Below are 8760 nucleotides of genomic sequence, written 5' to 3'. Positions count from 1 at the left end.
TCATTGGCGACCACCTCATTGGTCCTCACTTCATTGCAGGGGCCCAAACAGCTGCAACATACATCGCGTTTCTACAGAATGATCTGCAGAACCATCAGCATGATGGTGCACCTGCACATTCCGCAATTAACACTAGGCTGACCCTTGACAGGATGTTCGACGGGCGTTTCTTAGGACGTGGAGGACGCATAAATTGGCCAGCCCGTTCTCCTGATCTTACACCTCTGGACTTCTTTCTGTGGGGTACGTTAAAGGAGAATGTGTACCGTGATGTGCCTACAACCCCAGAGGATATGAAACAACGTATTGTGGCAGCCTGCAGCGACATTACACCAGATGTACTGCGGCGTGTACGACATTCATTACGCCAGAGATTGCAATTGTGTGCAGCAAATGATGGCCACCACATTGAACATCTATTGGCCGGACATGTCGGGACACACTCTATTGCACTCCGTAATTGAAAACGGAAACCACGTGTGTACGTGTACCTCACCCCTCATGGTAATGTACATGTGCGTCAGTGAAAAAGACCAATAAAAAGGTGTTAGCATGTGGACGTAATGTGCTGTTCCAGTCTCTTCTGTACCTAAGGTCCACCACCGTTCCCTTTGGATCCCTACGTAATTCGGTGCTCTCATACACACGATCTAACAGCGGAGGAGTGGTACTCAAGCGTCAACTTTAGGTTACAATATCTCCGGATGTAATTAACATTTTACAATGCAACAAACGGCACTGATTACTTATTTGTTTATATGTTCTGATGGGCTAACAAAACTAACGGGGTTCCATTTAAAAAAACGTAGGTTTGTGTTAAAAAACATACTTCCGTGCATTTTTTTATGGTTTGTATTAACCAATTACACTAGCCCCTCTCCTCACGTTCGGTCTGTGGAATCGATTCGTCAGTATTTGATGTGGTTTACGAAATATATCCAGCGGTAATGTTAGGTGACTCACCCTGTATATGTCAGTATACGAAATGGAATAAAGACAAAAATTTCATCATGGTTGAAGGAAGCTGCAGGTATCCTTTTGCACTATAATTCTACAGTACAGGATCGATATTAAGCAGCTGTGATGGGAGATTTAGGAAAAACGTGTGAGTAATTAAGTACGACGTGAATGGTCGCAGGCTTCTTTCGACTATCTGCAGCAGGCACTGGAGGGCTGAAATATATCTGGCAGAGGTTTCATCAAAGGCTCACATTTGTTCAACACTCCATTCTGAAGTGGAATGGGAAGAAATCTAAATTTACGGTACAATAAAAAATACTTTTCACCACTTCCCAAAACAAGTGCGAATGCACAAGTAAAAGAGAAACAAAAAAATTGACTCGTCGTCATCAAGTGATTCATGTCTAACATGAATTTGCTTAAATCGATCTTTGACAAAAGCAACGTAAGGCTATTTGCATTTTTATGCTCAAGGTCTTCAACGTTCTAATTTTATACCTTTTGTAGAACAAACGCTGAATTTTAGGAGAATCAATTGCATCTGTTAGTGAGAAACTGCAGTTATGAGATTTATCTGAAAACTACGATGTTACCAAAGCTCAGCGAACCGAGTGCAATGGTCTCCAAAATAAAGCTCCTGTTAATACGCGTCATCTGAAGTTTGGCATCGAAAGTAAGTTAACTGAACAATAAATAAATTCAAAGTATTCGTCTCAAATCGCCATACTCTTACTTGTTAAGCCGGAATGTCTGTACATTTTGTGTAAAGATGTGTGCTTACAAACACTGAGTCTGCAAAATGGTGATATTGACTACTGACTCGGTAATGGCTCCCGGTTCTTATAGCTCCAGTGAGTTAAAGCGCTACTGGCGTCATTTTATTCGCAGACGTTATACATTTATATAGAATCCAGACTAGATACGATAAATTCATTTTTATACCAGTTTCATTCTTACACATAGATAAGTTATCTGAAGGACAAAATGAGGCAAAAACACTGCTGGAGGCGCCGGGTATCGATCCCGGTACCTCTCACATGCTAAGCGAGCGCTCTACCATCTGAGCTACGCCCCCAGGATGGAAGCACGTCTGTCTTGGCATTAGGGCGTGCTTCGTTACGCAGCCAACCTGTTACTCGGCCTGCTCTGGTGAAACCTGTTGGGTGTGGCCGCCTCCCGGCGCCGTTGCGTCTGCGGCTGCCAAAAGGTTACGTAGAAAGTACGAAGTGGAAGTCCAGCGACTGGGGGCGTAGCTCAGATGGTAGAGCGCTCGCTTAGCATGTGAGAGGTACCGGGATCGATACCCGGCGCCTCCAGGAACCTCCTTTTGTTACCTCCAGTTCCAGCGACTACAGACAATGTAGTGATTTTTCTTATGCCGAGAACTTGAGTTCAATGAGATACAAGTACTCGGGTGTCTCCTGGGGCCCTTTGATAGGCGGAACAGTGTGGCAGGCCTTCTGCAGCAATCATCCTCTTCGTCTGGCTGTGTGGCCACCGGCAACCTCCTGCTCAGACTTTGTGTTCAGCGGATGAGCAGGTGGAAATCTACTCGTGTTTCTGTAGGTAGAACACATGACGTCGGGACGGAAGACTTGTCTCTACACATAGGTGGACGGGTGTTGCCTACGGCTTCGCCGAAATGTCCATCAGACCGACACGTCTGTAAAACCGGCGCCTAAATGTTAGGGGAGACATTGAACTGAGACAATAATGGCATGTGATCCGATTCATCTTACTTTTTTCTAACCTGAAATACATCTAGTAGTTTCAGCACTACTGAAGGAACAAAAACAGAAAATTACACAACTGGCCATTAAAATTGCTACACCACGAAGATAACGTGCTACAGACGCGAAATTTAACCGACAGGAAGAAGATGCTGTGATATGCAAATTATTAGCTTTTCAGAGCATTCACACAATGTTGGCGCTGGTGGCGACACCTACAACGCGCTGACGTGAGGAAAGTTTCCAACCGACTTCTCCTACACAAACAGCAGTTGACGGGCGTTGCCTGGTGAAACGTTGTTGTGATGCCTCGTGTAAGGAGGAGAAATGCGTACCATCACGTTTCCGACTTTGATAAAGGTCGGATTGTAGCCTATCGCGATTGCGGTTTATCGTATCGCGACATTGCTCCTCGCATTGATCGAGATCGAATGACTGTTAGCGAAATATGGAATCAGTGGGTTCAGGAGGGTAATACGGAACGCCCTGCTGGATCCCAACGGCCTCGTATCACTAGCAGTCGAGATGACAAGAATCTTATCCGCATGGCTGTAACGCATCGTGCAGCCACGTCTCGATCCCTGAGTCAATAGATGGGGACGTTTGCAAGACAACAACCATCTACACGAACAGTTCGACGACGTTGGCAGCAGCATGGACTATCAGCTCGGAGACCATGGCTGCGGTTACCCTTTACGCTGCATCACAGACAGGAGCGCCTGCGATGGTGTACTCAACGACGAACCTTAGAGCACGAATGGCAAAACGTCATTTTTTCGGATTTCTGTTTACAGCTTCATGATGGTCGCATCCGTGTTTGGCGATATCACGGTGAACGCACATTGGAAACGTGTATTCGTCATCGTCATACTGGCGTATCACCCGGCTTGATGGTATGGGGTGCCATAGGTTACACGTCTCGGTCACCTCTTGTTCGCATTGACGGCGCTTTGAACAGTGGACGTTACATTTCAGATGTGTTACGACCCCTGGCTCTACCCATCATTCGATCTCTGCGAAACCCTACATTTCGGCAGGATAATGCACGACCACATGTTGCAGGTCCTGTACGGGCCTTTCTGGATACAGAAAATGTTCGACTGCTGCCCTGGCCAGCACATTGTCCAGATCTCTCACCAATTGAAAACGTCTGGTCAATGGTGGCCGAGCAACTGGCTCGTCATAATACGCCACTCACTTCTCTTGATGAACTGTGGTATCGTGTTGGAGGTGCGTGTGCAACTGTACCTATACACGCCATCCAAGCTCTGTTTGACTCAATGCCCAGACGTATCAAGGCCGTTATTACGGCCAGAGGAGATTGTTCTGGGTATTGATTTCTCAGGATCTATGCACCGAAATTGCCTGAAAATGTAATCACATGTCAGTTCTAGTATAATATATTTGTCCAATGAATACCCGTTTATCATCTGCATTTCTTCTTGGTTTAGCAATTTTAATGGTCAGTAGTGTAGAAAAAGAAAAGTGAACAATCGATGGAAGAAAATGATATTTCCGTGTTCTGGTGTCCGATTCTTGTGACATTAGTCTATGCGGCGTGCCACTAAGTTAATCGTTTTTGCACTCAAAATACAGCTACATTTTAATTAACACATATGGAAATCCTTAAGTATCAGTTTCATACTGTTCAGTCAAGGTGTTCATGGTGTAACACTCCTCAATTCCATCAGAGTAGTTATGGAACGCCTAATGTTCTGGAAAAATCAGAACGTTGTGTTTGGCCACTGTACACAACGAAAATACATAACAGTGAGAAGAAGAACTTAGGTACACGACAGCTTATATTTGTTATTTGTGATCCGGCTAACCACGAACAAGTTGCAGAACAATTAAGGAATCTTGAAATACAAGTCAGGTCTGAGTATAGAAGATTCTTATATGCTCTTTGTAATACACACAGTTCACGTAAAACTGACAGATAACTAAGTTCCCTAAAATCTCAATAGAAATTACACAAAATTACGCTAACACTGTTGTGGGGAAACGTCCCAAATTATATGGAAGACTGTATGGAGAAAATGCAACAAGACTACCTCATCTGGGCAACTCGCGGATACAGTGTTAACGCGGCAAAAGAGACCAAAAATTATAACACACGCTGATTGGCCCAACAAGTAAGTTGAGACTTTCTCAGAAACGCACATTAACAAACAATCGGCTGGTATTGGCCTTCAGCAGTGTTTCACAATCAGCCAACATCTTTGCACCAAGCACTGCGGCGGGGACGACTCATTCAACAAGATACATCAAAATTTTCTACGAAAGCAACTGACTATCTTATGCTTCTCAGGCAGCGCCATGGCATCCCGTCCTTTGATGTCTGTGCAGAAAAGGCAAGAAATTTCATGTTCAATTATTCTTTTGGTACAGCAGTGGTGGGACACAAGTCTCCGCCCTCAGCGAGGACAGGTGCCGGCTCTACCCAACAAAAGCATTAAGCAGGCTGCAGTCCCACCGCTGTGAAACTGCTCAACTCCCCCGGGGTGGCTCGCCTTCGCAATGAGACTTAATGACTGCCTTCTGCCAACAAAAGTGAACTAGAGACCGCGCTTGGAGCCCACCTTCCCAGCGTGGGAAAACGCAAAACTTACCCCCTAAGCGAACATGCCCAGTAATCTCAAAAATAAATACGAAATAGTATCAGAAAAATGAAACAATATTGCATAGAAATATGTGACAGTCATGTCACAATTATTAAAATAGTACTTTGTAATGTTCGTCAGTTGCAGATTTACTGCAGTACTGGACATTTGTGTGTTGTTGACATTCACATCAGTGGCCCATAAACTGTTCTGTCTCTGTGAAACAAGGCAACAATCAGAACAACAGAAACCTGTTTCGACTAAGGTAACATTTGACAGAAATGAAGTCTTTGTTTTTGTGGTAAATGTAAATGTCGTGTGACTAGGGCTTCCCGTCGGGTAGACCATTCGCAGGGTACAAGTCTTTCGATTTGACGCCACTTCGGCGACTTGCGCGTCGATGGGGATGAAATGATGATGATTAGGACAACACAACACCCAGTCCCTGAGTGGACAAAATCTCCTACCCAGCCGGGAATTGAACCCGGGCCCTTAGGATTGACATTCTGTCGCGCTCACCATTTAGCTACCGTGGGCGGACTGTTTCTGAGGTGACGTGAATCATGTCAACATTTGGGAGGAAAACTGTGGCTTTTGTTTTCTCTATACCTGCTTCAGGATGTTCTTTACACCTGTCATGGCGCTGAGCTGCTTCGACCAAATGCCCGCAGTATCCATTCCATTTAAACATTCGTTAAGTATAATTTGGAACTTAGATCTCAAATATTTCTCGTCTCCGCAGTGCCCTGTACCTTACGGACCGGAGTAATTATTAGGCAACGTGTGTACATTGATTACTACCAAATTTTACTTTTAAAAGAATGTATTAAACCGGCTGATACATAAAGATCCTACTCTTTAGTTCATCGCTATCTGTACAGTGATATCAACAACATATTTTCTGTAATTACTTCTTTCGTTGTTCATACCTAGTTGTGCACTGCTTGGGTAAAGCATAACCAGAAATTCAGTTGCACTGAAAGAGATCCAAAAACTTAACGGATTGAGGAATGCAAGCAAGAGCATTTGGTTTCCGACGTAGAGATAAGAGTATAAAAAGCCAGGCGATATGCGACACCAGTGAGGACGCAGAGGTCTGTAAGCGAAGAAGCCGGCGGTAGGTGGCTGTTCGTCTCCCTGCGGCCCACAGCTTAAATATTCCCGCGCTGGCTCTCCAGAAACTTCCGCTGAATTTTTAATCAAGTAATTCTAAGCGATAAAACAATTTGCGCCTGAATTATGTATAGAGCGGTAATTTAAGTTATCTCTGCAGAATGAGCTTTTCCCAGGGTGTTTTGTTTTTGTTGGGAATTTTCGCAAGAGATCAAGTTCCGATAGATTTTTCTCCAGAGATGGAGAGGGAGATTGGAAGCTAGGGAGATGTCCGTCTGAGCCTGCGTTAACACCTTACAGAGAGAAAAAAAAGTTTTAAAGTGATCTGATGTTCTACTTTTGGACTGACTTCTGCGTTACAGAGCATTTATTCAACTTCCATAACAACGAAATTAACATGTATCATCATCTTACGTACCCAAGAATGATTTTTTTCCATAAATATTACGTCTGTAGCGCATTGATTAGCTCTGCTGACTATGTATGTGTATGTTACGGATTCTATAGCCGCTGACCACTACAGGTTCTTCTGCGACATGGAGTTCTGGAATGGTGTCCACTCAGCGCCGTGACGTGAAATGGGATATTGACTGAACAAAACATAAACAAGCAGTGTGAGAAACTTAAAATCACCGGAGTGGCGCCCAGAAAAGGCTATTAACGATTTTGGATACAATCTGAGCAGCCGTCTTCGGTTGTTTGCAGATGACGCTGTCGTTTATCGACTAATAAAGTCATCACAAGACCAAAACAAACTGCGAAACAATTTAGAAAAGATATGTGAATGGTGCGAAAAGCGGCCTTTGACCCTAAATAACGAAAAGTGTGAGATCATCTACATGAGCGCTAAAAGGAACTCGTTAAACTTCGGTTACTCGATAAATCTGTCTAATCTAAAAGCCGTAAATTCAACTAAATACCTAGGTATTACAATTACGAACAACTTAAATTGGAAGGAACACACAGAAAATGTTGTGGGGAAGGCGAACCAAAGACTGCGTTTTATTGGGAGGACACTTAGAAAATGTAACAGATTTACTAAGGAGACTGCCTACACTACGCTTGTTCGTCCTCTTTTAGAATACTGCTGGGAGGTGTGGGATCCTTACCAGACAGGACTGACGGAGTACATCGAAAAAGTTCAAAGAAAGGCAGCACGTTTTGTATTATCGCGAAATATGGGAGAGAGTGTCACAGAAATGATACAGGATTTGGGCTGGTCATCATTAAAAGAAAGGCGTTTTTCGTTGCGACGGAATCTTCTCACGAAATTCCAATCACCAACTTTCTCCTCCGAATGTGAAAATATTTTATTGACACGGACCTACATAGGGAGGAACGATCACCAAGATAAAATAAGGGAAATCAGAGGTCGTACGGAAAGATATAGGTGTTCATTCTTTCGGTGCGCTATACGAGATTGGAATAATGGAGAATTGTGAAGGGCACTTAAATGTGATTTGCAAAGTATCGATGTAGATGTAGATGTAGACCAACAACAATCATATTAGGAATGCTGGGTCTCTCTACAGTTACGTACATAAAGTTTCACTACCTTAAAATTATGGCTGGAAATTTAGGGTGGCCGCGTTACTTTCAAACATAACTACTTTTCTTCTAACCCACAGTGGTTTTGAAGTTTCCACTTACAACAATAAAAACAATCTGTTTTGTAGTGCTCACTTAGGCCAGTCAGTCCGAGCCCAGAGACATACCACGTAGAGGCAGTCCTCTGCTTGTAAGTAAACCACTGACAGTGATAACAAATTTTTACACTACCCAAATTGCGTGGTAGGTCTATGAGATATCAAATCATTCTGCCTGACTACGATTTTCCATTCACTTTTCCTGTGATTGAGAGGAACGACTTCTGGTGAGCAAAAATGGCAGTTAACATCAATCGTTGTGTCTGATTAGTTATTTCTGCAATGTTTGTCTTTCTGAAGGTGTGCCTCCCGACTTAAATTAATAGTAAAACAGCCAAGAAAAGCATTCACTTTCGAAGCTACATAATTCTGCTGCTCTTTATTTAAAGTTTTGTATTTCTCTTCTGTGTAACATTATTGTCGGTGAACAGCATTACATTGAGGTGACAAAAGTCACGGGATACCGAAATTCACCTATACAAATGGCGGTTGTATTGCGTGCATAAATGATGTGATTTCCCTAAATCGCTCCAGGCAAATGCCGGGATGGTTCCTTTGAAAGGGTACGGTCGACATCCTTCCCCATCCTTCCCTAATCCGATGAGACCGATGACCTCGCTGTCTGGTCTCCTTCCCCCAAACAACCCAACCCAACGTAAATGATGATGATGAAGTCCCATACTCCTTCACAGACCGTAGAGGAACGAT

The 8760-nt window shown here is 43.6% G+C and overlaps 2 non-coding genes across 2 annotated transcripts; one reads left to right on the top strand and one right to left on the bottom strand.

The window, feature by feature from the left end:
- Positions 1–1962: 1962 nt before the first annotated feature.
- On the bottom strand, positions 1963–2035 carry Trnaa-agc (transfer RNA alanine (anticodon AGC)). The gene has a single exon. It is a non-coding gene; the product is annotated as a tRNA-Ala (tRNA).
- A 168-nt stretch (positions 2036–2203) lies between these two features.
- On the top strand, positions 2204–2276 carry Trnaa-agc (transfer RNA alanine (anticodon AGC)). The gene has a single exon. It is a non-coding gene; the product is annotated as a tRNA-Ala (tRNA).
- Positions 2277–8760: the final 6484 nt, after the last annotated feature.

This window comes from Schistocerca cancellata, chromosome 1 (genome assembly GCF_023864275.1).
Source record: "Schistocerca cancellata isolate TAMUIC-IGC-003103 chromosome 1, iqSchCanc2.1, whole genome shotgun sequence".
Taxonomy (NCBI): Eukaryota; Metazoa; Arthropoda; class Insecta; order Orthoptera; family Acrididae; genus Schistocerca; species Schistocerca cancellata.
The sequence above is the reverse complement of the archived record's forward strand: the minus strand, read 5'-3'. Positions and strand labels throughout refer to the sequence as shown.